The 21,427-nt window shown below is 48.7% G+C and overlaps 1 protein-coding gene across 1 annotated transcript in view; it reads left to right on the top strand.

Annotated features, from left to right (window-relative positions):
* The window catches only part of LOC144175412 (nose resistant to fluoxetine protein 6-like), a 155,653-nt gene that overhangs the window by 61,386 nt on the left and 72,840 nt on the right, over window positions 1-21,427 (top strand). The window lies entirely within an intron of this gene.

Below are 21,427 nucleotides of genomic sequence, written 5' to 3'. Positions count from 1 at the left end.
AACTTGGATGTCATTTCGAGTGCCCGTACTCCGCACCCTTGCCATAATCCACGGAGTGGAGAAGCTGCTATTTTTTTTTCACTTCACCCACGAACATTCATCATTATCGTCGGGGAAAGTTGGCTTTCCTGCAGGGTGTTTTCGCTCTACACACGCCATCAGTGAGAGACCCAAAGCTTCGCTGTAAAACATTCAGCCTTACTTGCATTGTAGCGTGCAATAAAAACGAGTCCACGCCACCAACAGCAGTTGAGAAAGGAATGAATTGTTAAGGAAGCAGCGTTTGCTGCGCAATGTATATACGTGTGCTGCCTTTTCATTTTATGGGACGCTTTTTGGCCGTGCACCTAATTGCACGAAGCAAAAACAAGACACGAGCGGAACTTGAGCTTCCTAGCACGGCCAGATAACGTCACAAGCGGTTGGCCTAGGTTAAGGTGGCGGAATCTGCCGCAGCAGGAGATGAAACTGCGTGGCCGCTTCGATCGGCGTTTCACTTCACAGCCCGGAATGAGTTGCGGCCGCTGTCGTTTCGCTCATCAAGTGCGGCCACTCTCTCCTTCGCCATCGCAGCTACGAAGCTTTGTGGTAAGCGTTAATTTTCATCGTGCCGTTATCTGGTCGCTTGCCGGTGCTTGCCGTAATGGGCCGTTTCGCCTCCTATGTATATTCTTTCTCCGTGCCCGATACACACCCGCCACATCTTTAACGGGATCCAGCAATGAATGCCACGGGGGCAAAAAAGGTCTAGTAGACGCTTAATAAATTGCGCGTACGAATTACTCGGTTCCGGCGCGTGTTCCATGCACGGCGCGAGGAAACTACAGATGTCATGCTTCGCCCAGCCGCCGAGGCTCAGTGCCGAAGCACAAAGTCGACGGTTCTAGAGCGACGAAATAAGGTACGCTTGTGTTAGGTTATTTCATTTCATTTCATTTCATTTATTCGTCCTTAAGGGCCAGGAGGCATTACATAAGGGGGGGCGTACATCAAGGTTGTAACATCTTCGCAAGAATGTAACAAGGAATAACAGAAAAAAGGAAATAAAAAGACAAAAATCAGCACTCAAGTGATGGCGTACATCGGGGTTTCAACAACTTCGTAAAAAAGTAAAAATGATCAGAAGTTAACAAGGGACAACACAAGAGGAAATAAAAAGGAAGGAAATTAACACTCAAGTGACCAGGCGTACGTCGAGGTTGTAACATATAAAAAGCGACAATGGTCACACATAGTAACTAGAAACAACACTAGAAGGAAATAAAAGCAGGAATGAACACTCAAGTGACTACAGCAAGACTAAGAATAAATTTTACAGGAGTGTAATAACAGACAAGGAAAGAAGAGCAAAAAAGAGATACGAAGAAGGCAGGTGGGGTGTTTAGGTAGCATCGTTTGGGTTGCTGATATACGTTAGTTTTTCGCGAAATTTTGTGCGATCGCTGCGCGAAGCAATGTTATCCGGCAGCGCGTCCCAAAGCATGACGGTGTGGGGAAAGAATGAGCTGCTCATCGCCGTCGTGCGGCCCTTTATCGCCGCCAAGGGGCGAGTGTGAGATATACGGGACGATGTCCGAAACGGGCGTTTCAGGAGGGCATGTCCTGACCGAGTGAAGTAAAAGGTGTGCAGGAGGCAGAGGCGAGAAATTATGCGCCGCGAAGCAAGCGGTTGAAGAGAGAGAGTTTGTTTTAAGGCGGTTATGCTGGTTCGTCTTGAATATTCTGAAGCAATGAAACGAGCAGCGCGGTTTTGCACGGCTTCTAAGTCATCGCTGAGATAAGCTTGGAATGGGTGCCAAATGGCTGATGCGTACTCAAGTTTTGGTCGAACGTATGTTAAATATGCAAGTTTTTTTATTTCGGAAGATGCTGATTTTAAGTTGCGTCGCAAGTACCCAAGTGTGCGTAAAGCTTCACAGCGGATTGTTTGAATATGTGTCACCCATGATAGAGATGGCATCATATGAAGTCCTAGATACTTGTAAGCACTGGTGTGGTCAATAGGAACGGAGTGAATGCAATAAATGTTATTCATGGTGGTGCGTTTGCGCGTGAAAGACATTACTTTCCATTTTGTGAGGTTTAAAGACATATGCCATTTTTCGCACCAGGCACTCAATAAAGCTTATCTTATGGCTTTAGGCGGTTTCGCGCTCGGCTGCGGCAGCTGTTTTTCTCGGGAAGGCGGAGGATTAGAAGGCGCAAGTGGGGTAGAATTAAGCTATACTTCCCCCTAAAAAAACTGGAATATGCAAAACGAATTTCCGTTAACTTCGCGTTTTCTGTGTCACCCACAACCAAAACTAGCACAGAAATGCGGTCTTTCTAGTTTGCTTTGCATGTTTTCAATATTTTGGCGTATTTCGCTTGAGGTGCGTAATAACAGTTGAAATAACGGATGGTCCCGCATCTGTCATTGCAACTTGTAACTTCTGGTTTATTTTTTCTATGCTCACTTTTATCATTGTCTCTGTCCCTTTGCTGTAGGTAAATATTTTGGGGGGGATTTTTCTCTGCTCTCCCTATACGGGTGAGGGAAATGAGCTATTGATAGAAAAATAAGAAGGCTATAGGTTGGCCGGCTTACTGGGTTGCCAAAAAGCTGCCATTGGACGAAGCTGCAAAGGCACTGACAGGACAAAAGAGCCAAAAGTGTGCCGATTTCGGCCATTGTATTGCAAAACCGCGAAATTTGTGCACTTGATCGGAAAGTTCACCGCAATGTTGACCCTCTTCCACCATCTTGGCTGATTAAACGCCAGCGAGGCCTAAAAATATAACCGGAGGCCACAACCTGTTCAAGGCGTGCAGCATAACGCTTCAATGCACTCCAGTGTGTATATCGCGCCCAGACGTCGTACACCCGAGACATCATGCACACCGACGCCGGCTGGTCTGTGATTTCCTTGCGTCGTTGCACACGCTCTTTCGCTGCAACTTGCAAAAGCGCCGTTTAGGAGGCCGCTGCAGTACCAGCCCCTCGCCGCAGCAGAAGCAATCAGGGACGAAGAAAACCAGAGGCCGCCAAGGCCACTTCCCGCTCGGTTGGTGCGCGCATAACGTTCCGTGCTCGTCCCGGCATGTATCTCATGCTCGAGTGAGTCTGTCGATAATGGCCCAGTTGCCGGACATGCTTCTTTAAAAAGAAAAGACCGTTCGTACGGCGTTTTGGCCCGCATGTAAATATTTCCTTGCAGGCTCTGAGCACGCGGAATCCTTCGGACGTCGTGCGGCTGCCCTGCCCATCTTGTGCGACTCGTTCGAGCGTTGGGGGAAGGCTCTTCCTGGGCACGTGACAAGGGCCGACTATTGGCGCCTCCCCTCCCGCCGCGCAGTCACAATGGCAGGCCGGGAGCCAGGCGTCTGACGGCCTTTCGCCCAAAACTCGCCGTAAGAGTCGGGCCCCTGCTCTTACGGGAGGCAGGTTCAAAAGGCTGCCGCCAGCTACAAAAAGCCGCAGGGGCTGTGTACGACACGCAGACTGTGTGTACGCGGCACCCTCCTCTCCCTACACCTTTCAACGGCTCGCAGTCGCTTACCGTTTAGTGACTCCTAGCGCGGGTGTTTCTCAAAGGAGCACGCGCGACAACAAAAGAGCGCCAAGAACGGAGCTGCCTCTTCTTCGCTGGCTTCGCCACCGCTGCACAGCGGGACTCCGTTTGCAATCGCTCCCCTCCCTCCGTCATGTCTTCGCTTGCATCATTACGGGGAGAAGGCGCTGCCACAAACAAGATCCATCTTTCCCGTCGCCGAACACTGATTTGTCGCAGGGAAGCGTGCTTTCGGAAGAGCCGTATCGCTGCTCTTCAGCGTTGTCGCGACGCAGACGAAACACGCACGCACACACGACTTTGCAGAGAATTGTTCGACCCGCTAATGCGCTGCTGTGCTATTATCCGACCATATTGCGACGACATACATCTCACAAGCTGGCTGAAATGCATCGCCAAAACCGCCGTTCAGGGTGCGGCTGATGTTCGCGCCTTTTCCGGTTACGTGTCCGCGCATTGAAGGAAAATGGACGGACGTCGGAGAGTTAAGGGCTGTTGGTATGACGGCTTTATGCGGAGTGCGCCTGTCCGTTACACCGTGCTCGCTGTTACGGCCGCCAGAGCCTGGCTAGGCTACCAGGAGAGTGACGGCAGCCGAAATGACTGGCGTGTTTTCCTGAAGTGCGTGCTCTCGTTTTACTGAGTGAAGTGTAATGAAATTTTGTGTGCCGGAATCCCTTCAAGCTCAGTTTGTGTGGGGGCCAGTACCGTTACGGCGCTTCACTAAAGATAGTGGTAGCGGAGCACCTTTGTTACTAAAGAGCCCGCTGAGATGTGATATACTGGCCACTTGTGCCACCTGGCGCACCTACGCCACCAAAGAGCCCGCTGAGACGAGATATTTGACATCTGTGATCCTTGCTCACGTACGTTACCAAAAATCCTGCTGAGATATTAAATATTGGCTGCAGGTGCTGGCCGGACGCGCGAACACTTAACACCGTGCCACCTTCATACGCTTTGACTTTGGCCTGGAAGGCTTCCTCTACAACCCTCTGCCTTCCAGACGCTTTTTGACCAACTTTCCACCAAACGAAGTGAGGACGGGGGCATGTTTTTCTCTTCTTATTCACGTTCATCCTTCGGAATCTGCTTGCCCCCCGCAAGTCCTGGACCATTCGTTGCGTGTCCTCTACGGGCTCGCTGACCAAGACGATGTTATGCACAAATCTCAAACGGCAGCGCTCATTGACCAAGCTTCCCTCGTGCCAATAGGAAGCGCAAACAGTGGCTTCCTTGCGGGTCATATATTCCGAATTTACACGCATCTTTTTACAAGTGGTATGCTCTGCATGAGCAACAATGCGCTGCATAGAGTACATTGAGGGTATACATACGTACATGTCTTGTAGTAAAAAAATGTTAAATCATGAACTCAAAACGGCGAGAACATGATCATCCCGTACGCGTGTGCTCGCAACACTTTAGGGATGGTCGCTGAGGAAGTCCAGCACATGCGTTTATGCCTTTATTGTACGCCTGCTGTACACACGAAGCGGATTAAATGATTAGAGTCTGTTTGGCCCAGAACTCTTGTTGCGCCGATCATAGGGCGCCTTTCTCCTGCCCAGAGTTCGATGAAGAAACTCAGTAGGCCATATATTTTTCTTCTCGTTCTTCTCGTCCCGTTTTTCTCGTGGCGGATTCTTTGCTTGTCGTTTGAGTTTTCCAAACCGCTTAGACCATGTCGAAATGGAGCGATCGGATAGACGCTGGCTTTATGACGCGAGGGATGCAGGTTCGATTCCGGCCACAGGAAGCGTTTTCTTCTTCCGCTTTACCCGCGATCATTCATCATCATCGTCAAATAAAGTTGGCTTTCCTGCAGGGCTTATTAGCGTACAACGGCACTAGTGAGGAAATAAACCTTCGCTTTGAGAAACGCGCCATGCACTCCGTACATTCGGTTAACCAGCGAACTTGTAACGCGCGGCCGGTGTTTCACGTATGACGCGTGACCTACCGATTTCGAAGCTACGTGCGGCCAGATGTTTGCCGTTGCGACGTTGAGGCTGCCCCGCACCTGCCCACCGTTGTCGCTTGAGCTATGCTTCATACAGCAGCTCGCTTCGCGCGCGCTCCGCTAGAAGAGAGACTCTTTTCGTTCCCTCGGATGCGCCGGTACCACTTACTATTGCCGGTAGATGCGTTCCAACGTCAGGCTAGAGCGCAATTGGTGGAGAGACCGAAGAACCCACGTCCTAAAAATTGACTCTTGGGAAGGGGGATTTCTCCGCGTGCTCTTCACGGTGGGTAAGTGATCGCGATGACGACCTCAACGACGTGACGCGGCGTACGTATACGGACAAAGTTTTAGTTGACCCAACAGTAAATATTATTCTATGAAAAAAAAAACAAAAAGCACGTCCCATTGATGCACCATGGACAGGACCTCTCCAAATAGTTCAGCTAATCAGATGTGGTACTCCACAAGTGGCCCATCGTTCTTTCTATTCGTCAATACTGATTCGAAGAACGCATAAAACTCTGCGCCACGCGGCGAGTATACTAGGAGCGCGAACAGTGATGGAGAGATTCGGTGACATATGTGCAAAATTTTTTTGCTATATTCACGTATAAATAGCATTCTGCCGTGCAATGAGAAGTTACAGAGCACCTAAGCTTTCTCCCATTTAAATCATCGCTGCCAATGAGAATGAATGCTTTTGCATGATATTATTGCTTGCTTGAGTCTGTGTACCCACTCTTTGCCTCAATGGCAGGCGGCGGAGGCACATGATGGCACGCGGGTACCAAAAAACCTCTGCACGGTCTGTTGAGGTCCTCACAAGGCGCTCCGGAGTATCTCCGTTTGTGTGCCTTCGGAACTGCCGGCATCATCAAAGTCCATATGATTCAAGGTAGTGTCATTTCCGAGCGAAAAAGTGTTCACTTCTGTCGGAGAAGACCCTTGAATTGAAGACACGCGACTACGAGAAGCTCGCAGGAATATAAACGGTGACTAGACACGCTAACCTGGGCTCCTAAGAGTACTCGCCGGGAGGTCAGGGAAGCCCACATGAGAAAATGACGTCTCATCTATATACGCAGGCATGTTTCTCAAAAAAAAATTGCGTATGAAGTACAAAAAACCATATTCCCAGCCATTGAAAGAAGGAAAGTATAGGGACATAAAGTAGGAATATTGCACTAATGTCCTCGCAGTAGAACAGTGAACCTAAGCGCAATGGCTTTTACCGACACCGCAATACAGGATGTGCTTGCGAACCCAAAATCGGCGGAAATTGCATCCTACTTGCGTGGAAACAGCAGAAACTTTCCCCGCGTTTATTTGCTTCGGGGTAACCATGAGCATCGTGTTATCTTTCAACCATAGAGTTTCTTACAATATACACTAGAGAGGAATCTGACGCTAGCGTCTATGCGGCTCACGTCAAGGCCGCCTGTGTCGTCATGGACCGCCATTATACATCACGCTCGCCTTAGTTTCATCATTGGCTTGGATTGAAACGTTTTAGTGACCGCAAATTTAAACAAAGTGCCACAAGAACGCGAAGAAGAGTGTGCAGTTAGGTATGTGGGAAATAAAAGCAGGCTGTTTTAAATAAGGAAAAAGGAAGTGAAGCGTATTTTTGCCGGAATGGTTGTGCCTGCTATTCCGCAGGCCGAGGTTGTAGTTACGAACAATATTAATACTTCAGGGGGGCGGGGGGGACTCATTGGAGATTCTGATTTTATTATTTTACCATTATTTGAAATAATTAGTTGTTTGAAGAGTTTGGAAAGTTTTTTGAGCGGGCTTATGAAAACTTTGCCTTCGTGGTGCACTGGTGGACCGACCGTCGATAGTTTAACAAGAAAAAATTGCGCCCACCTCCCCGCGAGGGGAACACTGTGTAGATGCGACGCATCGTGGGGTTCACTTGGTGTTTCCGTTGGATTGATTCTGAAATCGCGTGAAACGTGTCGGGAACGCGTATAATTATTATGTTTTATGATTATTATTGTTTTATTGGCCAATCTTGGTCAATCTCTCCAAGTGGTATGCTTGGGGCTTCGCTGTCGCAACGACCTTTACTCCATCATTGTTGCTGTAAGTGGGAGCTTCTTTTATTTTATTGCAAGTGTTAATCATTGCCCCATCATGCGTTGTATCAGTAGCTTCTTGACGTAGTTTGAATGAGTGAAGGATATAAGGCGCGTTCGTAGCATTTGATTCTGTGTCGGTTTTGTGGCGCAGTGGGAAGAGCACCATGTACCTCGCGTTCCGCCCACAGGGTCGTGGGATCGAAACCGGGCGCCGCTAACTATTATTTTTTTTATAGTGTAGGGGGAGGGGTGTGGACGAGAGAGGGGCACCGGAGAGGAGAGGGGGTGAGCGGCGGAGAGCGCAGCTCGCGCGGCGAGGAGAATGGGGGAGGGGCGGACGACAACGACGCCGACGCTGCATGGACAAGGCGAGTGAATGAGATGAGTCGCATCTAAAAAGAAAACGTGACGTTAAACAGTCGTGGACGACGACAAGGTAGGACGCATGCAAGCGCCCGTATCTGTCGTATCTTGTCTTCGTCGAAGTACGTTTTGTTTCTCCTTTTCGTCGGCTACAAATTTCGCTGCGGCATATTACCCGCTCAGTCATACGTCCTTCGACTGCGGCATGAGCAACGTCAGGTGCGATCACGTACTGCCTGCTGTTTCACCGAACACGGCTGCCGCAGAACAGGCAGGATTTCGGCTTCCGTGTAGCTCGTAAACGTGTTAATGCATAGTGAAGAAAGCAAATCCTAAAAACCGCTTAAGGATCCAATTGTCATGCCAAGCCCAAGCCAAAAAGTGGGGTCTTCCCCTGAACCCCCACGACGACATGGCTTACCAGACGCAGTTTCCTCTTTAGTATACTTACTAAACTCTATGCTTCCGACGACCTCGTTGGAGTGGCATCAAAGCAACCCTTTAAGATAGTCGCTTACCGTGAGCTGTAGGTGCGTCTTCTGTACCGCATTGTTTGGTGCTGAATCGACTTTATGGCCATTCTTTTTTGAACGGATATGGCGCCTCATTCAGAAAGTCTGTGGTGGCACCAGTTTGAAATCATATATTACAGTGTGGCGCTATAAATAACGTTTTTTTTTTCACTTGCCGCGGTAGGTCAGTGGCTAAGGCAATCTAGATTGCCGGCCGCTGAAGAAGTTTTCATGACAGTGCCTGAAAACGCCCTTGTGCCGCGATTTCGGCATACGTTAGACATCCTCATCAGGAGGACATCAGCTCAACAGACATCAGGTGCCACAAATTATTTTAGCGGCTTTCCAGTACGGCGTGCCAAGTAGCCCAGCTGTTAAGCCCGTCAACTCCCAGTTTGAATACAGGAAATTTTCGTTAAGCCATACCTTGTTATACCGAACACTGCGCGCACCGTTGTCTCGTTTCCTGTTGGGACACTTTCCTTTTTTTTTTAATCTTTTTGACCGATTTTAATATTTTCCTTTTGATCTCGTTTATCGAACCACTTCTTTGGCGCTCTCTGCCCTATAGTTAGCCTTGCGCCATTAAGCATCAACCGTGCACGCAAATTCCAGTCGCATCGCGTAGCGCGTCTTCCGGCGAACCCTTTTGCCCCCTGGGGAATATGAGCGAAAAAGGAGATCACAAATACACAAACAGAGCAATCATCGGTGCATATACTGCGTTGGTATTTACCTGTGGTGCCGTTTGACACCATTCCGCTGAGGCGTGTTCGAGGCTAAGTTCCGGGGACCATATTCGAGCCTGCTCACCGGTGCCATCGGCTGGGAGCAGTTAGTTTATTGCTTCCGGTTGCGCCAATGGCGAATAGAGAAGGCCGGTGAGTTTTCCGGAGAGACCCGGCTGCCACATGACGGATCTGAAAGGTTCTTCCCTTATTGTCCAACAGCGCTTTGATGGCCTGCTAGCTGCTCCCGTATAACTAGGGATACACACACGTGCACATTTTTCCCTCTTAAAGAGGGGTCCGGGACACTTCGTCGAACGCCGTCTTATCGAACGCCATTTCAACGAAGGCATGCCCGTTTCACTGAAGCCTTTACGTCGAACGCCGTTTTATCGAATCAGCGGGGCCCGTTTCATCGAAAAGCACGCACCTGCCAGCGGTGCATGGAAAATTTTGGCACTTTTTTGGCCGTCTTTCGGCTCGTTTCAAACCATCTGATATGGTTGCATCCCTCGCCACCCTTGCCCAGTTCAGGACATCTCGTTAATGAGTCGTGGTGTCTTGCCAACGCGATTTGGCGCTGCAAACCAACACAGATTACACAGATGCATACACTAAATTGTTTTTAAAACAAAATGAGTGGTGTAAAAAATGACGCAGGATAGGCAAAAGATGGACATATAACCCACTCAAGCATTCAATCTTCCATTCCATCTTTCAGGTTAGGAGCTATCGCTCTTAAGAAATTTTGGACTGGCATTTGTTGGCGATTCATACAAGGGCGCATGATGCTTTCTTCTCGTGCAACGACTGCTCTTTTTTGCTTTGGCGGCCTCTGACTTCGTAGCAAGGATTCTATTTTGTCTTCAGTCGCTTGATGTTCTTGCTGAAGACGGCTGAGGAAACGGCAGAAACCGGCGTGCCCACGACTTTGAGGAAGCGGCTGTGCCAGCTCTCCAGTGCAATATTTCCCGTTGCTCCCCTGCAGCTATCAAAGGCTGAACAGACCACAACTTGAAATCGTGCCGGCGTCCGAATTACAATGCCGCCCAGCAGTTGACGTGCTTTGCCCACGAGGTAATACTTCTCAAATTACGAAAGTAGCTGGGAAGCCGCTGGGGGAAATTATCCGCTTGATGTCTTCATTGGTCTACAGCACTTCAACACCAGTGCTGTCTGGAACATGGTTGTGTTCTCTGGAAGCTTCCAGATCGTGCGCTCCTTGATCCACGTCATATAGAGTTACTACGCGTCCCCTGCAAAGTCCGTAACGCTCCCACTTTCCGTAAAAGTTCTACAGGACTTCCTTGTCGTAAATGTGGGCGTGGTCATCTAAGCAGAGCTTCGGTTTTCCATGGCTTGTCGTAGTGAACTCCATTGCGCGTATGCTAGCTTTTCGGGGTAAAATATTGGCTACATATACCACCAAACACGTGCAAAGTTGCCAATCAAACGATATGCCACAATCACAGCGAAACGCCACCACGCCGCAACAAATACAATTTGTCGTGACAAGCATGCGCACGTCGGGGTAACGGACGCGCATGCTTGAGAGCACAGTACATGAGTCTTCTAGAGTTTTATCTATTAGGCTTGTTCATGTCGCTGGCAGCAAGCTAGCACAAACACTTTTACTGTGGTATTAAAGCCCTCTTTTATGGGACAGAATAAATATTCGATGAAACGGCGTTCGATGAGGCACTATTCGATGAAACGGCTTCTACAAAACGGCGTTCGCTGAAACGGCGTTCGCTGAAGTATCCGGAACCACTTAAAGAGGAGTCGGCGACACTGTTGAAACAAAAAACCAGCAAGCTGTCGAAGACCGCCATGCGCGACATTTCGCTATACTCAAATGTGACCCATTTCTGCCCAGAATACATAATAATTGCCACTCCGGGAACCTCCAACAATTTTAGCCTTATTCGTTACACGGAATCATGTTTCGCACACTTGCTATGAATCATGCAGATCTGTTAACCTGAACTAATAGTTAGCTAACAGGTTTATGCGACCTTTCAAGCAGTGCTATAGTGGCAGTCTATATGTAAAGTCCGCCCGTTTTCGTGGAGTGTAAACTTTCTGTGACCAGAGCCCATACCAAGTGAGGTGTTAACAAAGGCCGGTAGTGTTCCAGGAGGTTCCTCTGCAGTTATGATATCTTCAACGTTTTCGGAGCGTCGGTAAAAGGCGAACTGGAATTTGTGCCAGAAACTACGGCAAGTCATATCCTTCCATGCAACTGTCTCAGTGTCACCGGATGCACATAAGAGGCACACAACACAGGAATGCGTGACGCGCTGCAGGATACCAATGCTACACCGTCTTGGTGGCGTTAAGATATTTAAGGTCGTATTAACATGTACGAAGCCGCTTTGAACTTGGTTATCTGTTCACTTCCGCTCTATCTCGAACGGTGCTGGGTCGTTCCATAGGCCACCAAAAAAAAAAAAAAAAAAAAAAACACCGAACGCTTCAGTTCACTCTCCGGCTGCGCTTCTACCTTGTCCACCGCTATTCACACCTTGCCCTGAAATCCGTCAACGCACAGGCGGCTGGGACAAACAATCCCGGGAGTAGCGATTCAAGCGCCACGGTGGAATGCTCGTCACCAGTGCCCTTGCGTGCAAAGAAGAGTGTTGAGCAGCACAACAATGGCTGGCTGTCTAGGGCGACTCGCCACCCCCTCTTTCCTCTCTCTCTTCCTCGCCCACACGGTGCGCGACTCGCAACAAAACGAATGCGGAAGTTTCGCGCGCGCCTTTCACTTGTTTTGTTTGCTTCAAATTTCCCGACATTCCTCTATGGCCCCCTCGCGAGCTCTCTTTGGTGCTTTTCGGGTCTACATTTGTTGCTTGAAGATCGCCAACAGCTTTTGGGCGGCCTACATGGGCGATTCCTCAAAAACTGTCCGGCGAGGGACAAGGGGTCGGTCGTGGACCCCCGAGTGACCTACGATGCTATTCATTCAAAGCTCCTCTCGAACTCGGAGGTCTCCAGGAGTTCGAATGGGAATGAATGAAAGCGACAGCCCGGGAAACGGAAAAACGAGTGAATGGCGAGGCGGAAAGTTTAAGTGAATGCCCGTCCTTGGTCAGTCCCTTGCAGTGCCGTGGTGTTGACAGGCAGTGTCTGTAGTCGCGGTGCGCCGCTCCCTTTGTGCAAGCGCCCCATAGCTGGGGACGGGTGCCCTCCTTTTTTGTCGCTGTTAGCACAAAGGAAACGAAAAAGAAAACTTGGTAAGTAAATAAAAGTAGCTGTCCAGCTCAGTTTTGCCTCGCGTGTTGACGCAGTGTCGCTGAACATTCTGGGACGTGAGAAAAAGAAACGTGAGAATTATGTCGCGGCAACCTATTACCAATAATACGGATTCGCGTTTCCGAGGTATGCTATTTAGTTTTGTCTTCGCATGTCATTTAAACATTCTTATGCAAGTGTTTTTAAATATCCGCGCTTTCTAAGTTGTTTTACGACATCTGCGCGGGTGCCACAGCTATAATAAGTGCATGGCAAGGTAATGAACCTTTCGATGGTATTAGAGGTGTTAAACCTAATTTGCACAAAATCTTTCTAAAGTGGCAATCAGAGAGGTCCAGTTTTATCACGTTAACCAGCGCTAGTTGCAATGAAAGCACGACGAAACAGTGTCATACAAGTTTCGGTTATGCGCCCACTTTGGAGGCTATCCGCTGAAAGTGGAATAGTAGAAATTATGACAGCGGAAAGCGGACTGTGATATTTTAGTCGGGAAATTAAAACCAATTCCTGTAAAACATGTTGTTAACGTGGCAAAATTATGCCAAAGTTATTTTACTTTTGATTTTTGATGTACAATAGTCCATAAACGGAAGTCACAACATTCCAACTATTCGCCGCGAGATCGACATGTAGGTGGCGACAGCGTCGCGCTGCTATAGTGTGGATTCTCCGCTGAGCGGCCCGGGAGAATGCACACTGTGGGCGCGCTTCGTGCCTTTTTCGCCCAGTATGTGCACACAAAAGACGCAGACAAGAGTGGTATGCTGTAGTTCGATTCCTCAACGTTCATTGTCTAGCATGTAAGTGGCAATAAGTTTTTATTACTACGGCAAAAAATCGGCGACCCACCGGGAACCTCAGAACGGCTGATGTAATGGCTGAAGAAGTGCAGCTTGCTGGGCCAGTTGGTACATTTTGAAGGTGAAAAAACCAGCGAAATAGACGGAAGACGTAGAAGAGACGAGACAACACACACGCTGGACTAGCAACTGAAAATTTAATTGAAAAACAGAAACAACCAGAGAACGACCAAGCCTACGCATGCGCAACAAGTACGCACGTTCTGATAAAACGCTATCGAAATACACTTTTTTCCGCTCAGATTTGTAGGAACGCGATCTCTTTATCGCTGAGGGAGATGGAAGAAACACTCACGCAATTTCCTTCTTCCTGTTGGCTGATATAGAGCGATTCAATTATTTCCCTCTCTGTTTTAGTCAAGCCTCTTCTCAGAATAGTCACTCTTTCAAACAAAGCCTCACATTTGCCCTGACGTTTGCACTGACGACAGTGATAAGAAAGATGACCGGCTCCTTGCCCTCTGATCAACGCGCCGTGCTCTCGTAACCGGTCGTTGATGCATCGACCTGTTTGGCCTATATATACCTTACCACACGTCAACGGAATGTTGTAAATGACTCTTTCTTCACACTTTACGAATTGCTTTTCATGCTTCGTTTTACACGCACCTCTCTTTTTTCCCGCATTTTCAATGCGCGTGCACAACCCAGACAGCTTACATGGCGCGGAAAACACTAATCGCACACCATGCCGCGAAGCAATTTTCTTTAAGTTGTGTGACACTTTATGAAGGTAAGGCATCACTTGAAATTTTCTTTTTTCTTTGTTTTCATCAGGCCTTTGTTCACTTTTCTGTTGCCTTTTAAGCTTAACATGGAGGCACTCAGCGACTGCCGTAAGCACAGTGCTGGGAAACCCCGCTGCATTTAGCCTCTGAGCCTGACAGTCCAGGCTTTCCTGGATTGCGTGGACACAGCTTTTTTGGAGTGCACTGCGGAAACATAATGTGGCTATGCCTCTTTTTACCAATTTGGAGTGACTCGAATCAAACGGAAGCAGCGCCTTCTTAGTCCTAGGTGAGTAAATCCAGCAAACGTGGCTGTCTTTTTTAAAAGTTAGCGTTAAATCTAAAAACCTAATGGTTTTATTCTCAGCAAGTTCAAAGGTAAAATTTAGGGTTTCGGAGCACGCCTTAAAATGCTTTAAAATGTCTTCAGCCGCTTGTTTCGGGCAGTCAGAGGGCAAAAGTTTTAACACTACTAAAAAATCATCCACGTAACGAAACATGCGAAGCACTCTGACGTCACTTTCTGTGACTCCCTTAAGCTTTTGATCGAACTTAGACAGGAAAATCTTGCACAATACAGGGGCCACGGCAGAACCAATACATATTCCTGTCTTTTGAATGAAAGTGCGGTCACGAAATTGAACTACAGTCGACGAGAGGTACAAAGCCACCAACTCAAGGAAAGCATCAGCACTGACACCGCACTCATTTTGAAACTTGACCACACCCGTTTCATCAATCAGTTCACGAATGGCAGAGAACAGTTCGTCATGGGGCACAGAGTAAAACAAGTCTTCGATGTCCACTGACAAGGCAGTAAATGCGGGAAAAATGCGGGAAAAAAGAGAGGTGCGTGTAAAACGAAGCATGAAAAGCAATTCGTAAAGTGTGAAGAAAGAGTCATTTACAACATTCCGTTGACGTGTGGTAAGGTATATATAGGCCAAACAGGTCGATGCATCAACGACCGGTTACGAGAGCACTGCGCGTTGATCAGAGGGCAAGGAGCCGGTCATCTTTCTTATCACTGTCGTCAGTGCAAACGTCAGGGCAAATGTGAGGCTTTGTTTGAAAGAGTGACGATTCTGGGAAGAGGCAGGACTAAAACAGAGAGGGAAATAATTGAATCGCTCTATATCAGCCAACAGGAAGAAGGAAATTGCGTGAGTGTTTCTTCCATCTCCCTCAGCGATAAAGAGATCGCGTTCCTACAAATCTGAGCGGAAAAAAGTGTATTTCGATAGCGTTTTATCAGAACGTGCGTACTTGTTGCGCATGCGTAGGCTTGGTCGTTCTCTGGTTGTTTCTGTTTTTCAATTAAATTTTCAGTTGCTAGTCCAGCGTGTGTGTTGTCTCGTCTCTTCTACGTCTTCCGTCTATTTCGCTGGTTTTTTCACCTTCAAGATGTAATGGCAATGAACTTGTACGTCGTGGCTCGTAGCAAGGTCGATCTTTCCAGACTATGGCTTTGAGCCTTCAATAAAATCGTAATTAGAAAAAATCAGGAAGCCTCGATCTCCGGAATTTAGATTACAGCAGCTGTTTCGACCGCTTTCACTGGTAGCATGACGCATTCTTGCATTTGTGGGATGCCCTGAATTGGTAACACCACTTTACTGCCCTGACTCTTCTAAGAGATTACAATATTTTTTTTGTGTTCGAAGGGCAACACAAAATAACTGAATTCCGACCCGCAGAGATATAAATGCAACCGTTCTAACAGGTCCTTTGCGTGCAGTTAAATAAAAGTTTAGCGACTTTGACGGCAGGGTTGAATAATAACGGTGTCGGATTGCTCATTACGGCTTTCGTCGGAAGTGAACTTGTGAATTAAATTTCTAACGCGCGCAGTTAAATCAACATGTCATGTTTAGCTAGACTTGCAAAGCGACAAGCAGGTTTACAGTGTGTAAACAAAGCTTTTGGGACCTCACAGTCAGCACAGATTTTCTGTTACGGGTGCACTGTTGACCATTTGCGTTCCCTTTAAAATCTAACAGGGGTCTAGAACAGCGAGATGTGTTTCATTCTTGCGTAATGTCGCTTACGAACCATAAAGATGGCAAATGAAGTTTCCCTGTTGCAGATGACCAAAACAGTCCCTTTTTATTTCTCGTTATATAACTCGTAAGACGGTTCAACTTAAATTGAGGGCGACTCAGCGTGCAATGGAACGGAAGATGGTAGGTGTAACATTAAGGGACAGGAAGACAGCGGAGTGGGTCAGGAAACAAACGCGTGTTAAGGACATACTGGTGGAAATTAAGAAGAACAAATGGACGTGGGCAGGGCATGTAATGCGAAGGCAAGATAACCGTTGGTCATTAAGGGTAACGGAGTGGATCCCTAGAGAGAGAGAGAGAGAGATGGAACTTTATTCAGGCATCCGGCGTGCAAAGGACACGATTCCCGGCCACGCAGGGCTCGGTCGCGTCCCCTCTATCTAATCACCCTAAGTCGCAAAAGTCCTAGGGCGTCGGGCTTAGACCCCGAGGCAGTTGGTCTCGGCGTCCGCTCGAGCTACTCGGAGCGCTCCCGGCCGCCACCGTCGGCCCCCGACCCCCACCTCCCGCATGGGAGGGCGGAGTGCCGGGAGGGACGGGCGGGCGCACAAGGCAAGCGTTGAAGGGGGCGGCAAAAAGGTAGATTGGCAGATGAGATCAAGAAGTTTGCTGGGATAAATTGGTCGCAGTTAGCACAGGACCGGGGTAATTGGAGAATAAAGGGAGAAGCCTTTGCCCTGCAGTGGGCGTAGATAGGCTGGTGATGATGATGATGATGCTGCTGCTGCTGATGATGATGATGAAAAAACAGCGCAACGGGTTCTCGATAACTACTTTGTGTTGTAAACTGAACCTCGCTTTTGTCTTGACATTTAATTATTGAGGATGTGTTAAAAAAGGCACGGATAAAAGTTTTCTCCGCATTTAGTGTTTCTTTGTTGTTGTTTTGTTTTTTTTTGGAGGGGGGGGGGGGGTTAGGAGGTCCGCCAACGTTCCAAGCGCAGCGAGAATAGAACGCATGTAACGCGAATGGCCAAACGTTGGCTATTAGTATTACTTGCAATTGAAAGTACGCTCGGCGTCGTGTTCCGTAGCGACGAAAAAGCAGTACTTCAACGAGTACACGCCGATATTTCCATAACTGATTAACCCCATTTTCGGCCGAGATTGTCCATGAATTTTGGCTCGCCTTTTTGAGAATTGTTTTCGAAGCTGGCATTGTGGAGAAATAAAAAAATCCAGCGAGTCACGGCACACACCCTCCACACATGGGGGCAACAACACATTGCGCGATTTGTTCCTCAGTCTTTAAACTTAGGTCCAGCTTAAGAGATTAAGATGTGACCATATTGGGCATTTAGCTATGCTGAGTGAAACACATTTCTGGACAAGCTGATTCATGTCGAGATTTGAAAATGGGACGAATGAAAATGACACACGAAATGTCACAAGACAGGCTCAAACTCACAACTGCTTAATTTGACTAAGAAAGCCCCCCGAAACACTATTGCGCATCTACAGAAACGTATTTTAAATATTACTTAAAATTAACAACACAGTATAAGCAACGACTGTCCAAAAATTATGCTTATTTTCGAAAAGGTACGGGAAGAATTTGATCATAGGGGCGCTTCTGAGGGTAAAATACGTCTCCGGTATTGTATTGGCGATAGCGCACGGCTCGGGTGCAGTGAAAATGTTTTTGTTTCTTTCTTCTGTCTGTAGGGACAAAGCGCAAATGCACGGGTATGCGCAGGTCTTGTCGTTTCTTACCGTTTTGTGTATTAAACTTTTGTCCTTTGAACAACCACCACGCCACCTTAAAAAATCACCCTTTGAACGTTTCCGAAACGGCAGACGACTGCACTCATCAATAAGAAAAGTGCAATGTGTTGAAGCAATGATTATAACACGTTTCACACGTATAACACGTTTCACACGTATAACACGTTTCACCACGTCAAGAATGTTTCGTGGAATTAAACCAGCGCATTAACCCGCAACGGCCGCTCATTATTGCGTCTCTAGAGGAAATGCGCAAGCATAGGTAACTATGTCATTGCTTACTGCCAGACAAGTACACATATTGATTGTTTTATCGTGTGCAGCACGAGTCTTGCGCTGCGCGCAACTTGAACGAGCAGACGACGCGTGAGCGCCATCCACACTATAGGAGCGGTTCGTCCCGCCGCCGCCAGGGGCCGACTGTGTTCGATCTCCGAGTGAATAGCGCTCCAAGCTAGCGGTGCGACATTCAATGTTAGTCCTGGGAATACATCTGTAATCGCGCATATTTCTGACACCAGATATACGAGGATGCCTTTCTGCCACGAAGAGGGGCACGTGTTGTGGAGCTTAATGCATGATGGTTACATGTCCAAGAAGAGCGCGAGGGATAATGCAGCACATACTTAGCTTCATCCCCAGTGCTTCGTACCGAAACTTGCAGCCTTGCAAGGGGCAGCGGAGTACCATACACACGAGCACCAATTCAGCTGGGGAGCATTTTCTGGTTGATTGATTGATTGTAGGATTTAACGCGCCGCCGCAACGCAGGCGATGATGCTCGTCGTAGTGAAGGGCTCCGGATTAATTTTGACCACCTGGGGATCTTTAACGTGCGCAGAAATCTCGTACGCACGGGCATTTTTGCTTTTCGCCTCCGGCAGAAAAGCGGCCGCCGCGGCTCGGAATCGAACCCGCGTCTTCGTCCTCGGCAGCACATTGCCTTAGCCACTGAGCAACCGCGGCAGGTTGACGAGCATTTTCTCACTCATTCCGTAATGCTTACACCAGGGGCGGTATTCTCGAGTTTTGTCCCTTTTGCGTCCCTTTCAAAAGTGTCCCTTTTGGCGAGCCCTGATTGGCTAAAAGCAAACAACCGGAAGTGACGTAGCGCAAGCGCGGCAAACCTACTGCCAACTTTCCTACATGCTGCCCACGTCCACTTCTTAACCGGAAGTACGTCACAATGAAAGGGACCCAAAAGGGACGTTTTCAAAAGGGTCAGTTACGAGAATACCGCCCCTGGGCGGTGCGTCCGTTGAGGACGCGCTTGCTGCTGCCTTATTGTGCGCTCTCGAGCTGTCGCCACTGTCGCCCTCAGGCGTGGCGCGGCCCACCCGAACTTTCATTTTAACGGCGAAGAGTTTCAGGAGCTCGCAATGTCAGTTGACGCTCTTCCCGCGAGGCGAATGTACCATGCTGGGCCGGCACACGGCGCCACCACCTCGACGACCGTCCAGTACGTGATCTCGGCTCGTGTGCCGGAGCCCGTGGCGCACGTCGGCCCCCATATATATGGGCCGATAAACACTCTGCCAAGTTGCAGAGTCGGCTTCAAGCACCGAATCTGCAACTGGGGTGAGGCACGTAGTTGTGGTGGGCTGCGAATTAATTTATACAACCTGAAGATCTTTAAAGGGGCAGTGACACAAAAATTTTGCATCTTGTTTTTTTTTGTTGCGATAAGTAGCTAGTGACCTACTTATAACCTGTAGAAACCTCATTTGCTTCAGCGTGCGACGGTTGTTTAATTAGAGGCATTTTCAATGCGGCCAGTGGCAGTTTCGGTTTCAGCGAGTGCCGCGAAACGATGGATTTTGTGGATTTTGTGTGAACAAAGCTGACCACGTGACCGTCGGAGGGATATCACAGAGCAGAGCCGCCGTAGCACTGTCGCATCCGCATCGACGGCAGTTTCTGCGAATGCCCCCACTTACTGATCTCGTGAGGCGCTTAATTAAAAAGCGACCGTGGATGTGACGAAGGCGCTGCGAGTGCAAATGCTACCGCGGCTAAAGAACGACGCGCGACGCTCGAGACGGTGGGTGGCAAGACGCGCGCTGGGAGCAGCCGGCCGGTCTGCCTACAGGTCCGCCTACAGATGTGTTCGGCTCAGCACTGCGGCGGATATTCGAGTGCCGCTCTGGTAAGCGGTGCAGATGGCAATTTTTAATGCAACCCGCCATCGCATCATTAACTCCTTTCTCATGTAAGCCACCATGGTCGGGACTTGGGGACAATTTCGTGCAGCGGTAACAAGCTATCACTCGAGCTACCTGCGCCGGCCTGGGCCACTATGCGGCCGTAGCCGCTGCCTGCACAGCGACCATGCGGCTAGCTCAGTGGGGTTTTCGTGCCTCCGGCGCGTTTTCGCATCCAATGGTAATAAACAGTAATAGAAACAGAGTGCCTGGAATCGCTGTAGAACTTTGGTCGCGGCCAGCTGCCCGATTAGCTGACGAAATCACGGCGCCTCCGCCGCCAACGATCGGGTCGTTCGTTCTCGAAAGCAGAAGCTCCGCCCTCCGGCCCTCCGATTGGAGCGGCGAGCCGGGCGAGCCGGCGAAAAACGCCGGCAGTGCGGAAGCGGCAAACGCAAACTCGTGACGTGTTTGGATGTTGTTTATTTACACCATATCCTCGGGATGTCGATTGCGCGTGGTCCTCTGCTGGCTGCTCGGTTGCGTTTCGGACACTTCAAAATTGATTTTAAATATGTTCTAGGCTGTATTCACCGCTGATATTTTGCAGATGATGTATATGTGTTCCCACCAATCTATCTCCGAAGTTATCTCGCCTTCAAAATTTTGTGTCAGTGCCCCTTTAATGTGCACTCTTAAAAATTGCCGCAGGTGGGCTTCACCTTAACCCTTCGGAACGACCAGTAATCGTGCCAAATGTGGAAATTTGGAAAATGACGAGGCCCAGCATGCGAGCAGAGCAAAATATATTATCTTCGCTGGTACAATACCGCACATAATATATTTGCAGCGCAGATAATATATTTTGCTCTAATATCATGCTGGGCCTCGCTATTCTTCAAATTTGCACATTTGGTCGTGGTTATTGGTTGTTCTGGTGTGTTGCGGGGAAGCCCACCTGCGGCGATTTTTTAGAGTGGCATCGAAATATCCACACATGATCGTACTCACTTCCCCTCCATCAGAAAAATCACCTCTGCAGCCCATGTATCGAACTAGTATCCTTGGGCCCAGCAGCGGTACTGGTCACCGTGGTGGTTTGTCTCTCTACAGTTGAGTATTGGAGTAGCTCTAATACGTATTTGTAAATTAGCAATGTCATCATTCCATCTCTGCTGAAATGAGGAAATTTCACAGGTCAATGCTGATGTTTTCTTGTTCGGGTTTTATTTGTTGCTGATTTCACGTGCATTTTGGAGGCAACCCCAGTGCGTGTTTATCGAGGACGCTATAAGCTTACCCTGCCCGCGAACGGAGCCGGCGCTCCGGGGTGTGTCGGTGCGCATGCGAAGTCCTCTCTCCCCAGTTTGCCGGGTGACGGGAGCAGAGGCTAGAAAACACACAAGTAAAGCTATCTAATAACACTTCGTGTTCTGAGTCGCCCGACT

This window comes from Haemaphysalis longicornis, unplaced genomic scaffold (assembly GCF_048455015.1).
Source record: "Haemaphysalis longicornis isolate Haplotype H1 unplaced genomic scaffold, Haemaphysalis longicornis Haplotype H1 scaffold_1, whole genome shotgun sequence".
NCBI lineage: Eukaryota > Metazoa > Arthropoda > Arachnida > Ixodida > Ixodidae > Haemaphysalis > Haemaphysalis longicornis.
This window is presented reverse-complemented; position numbering and strand designations above follow the sequence as displayed.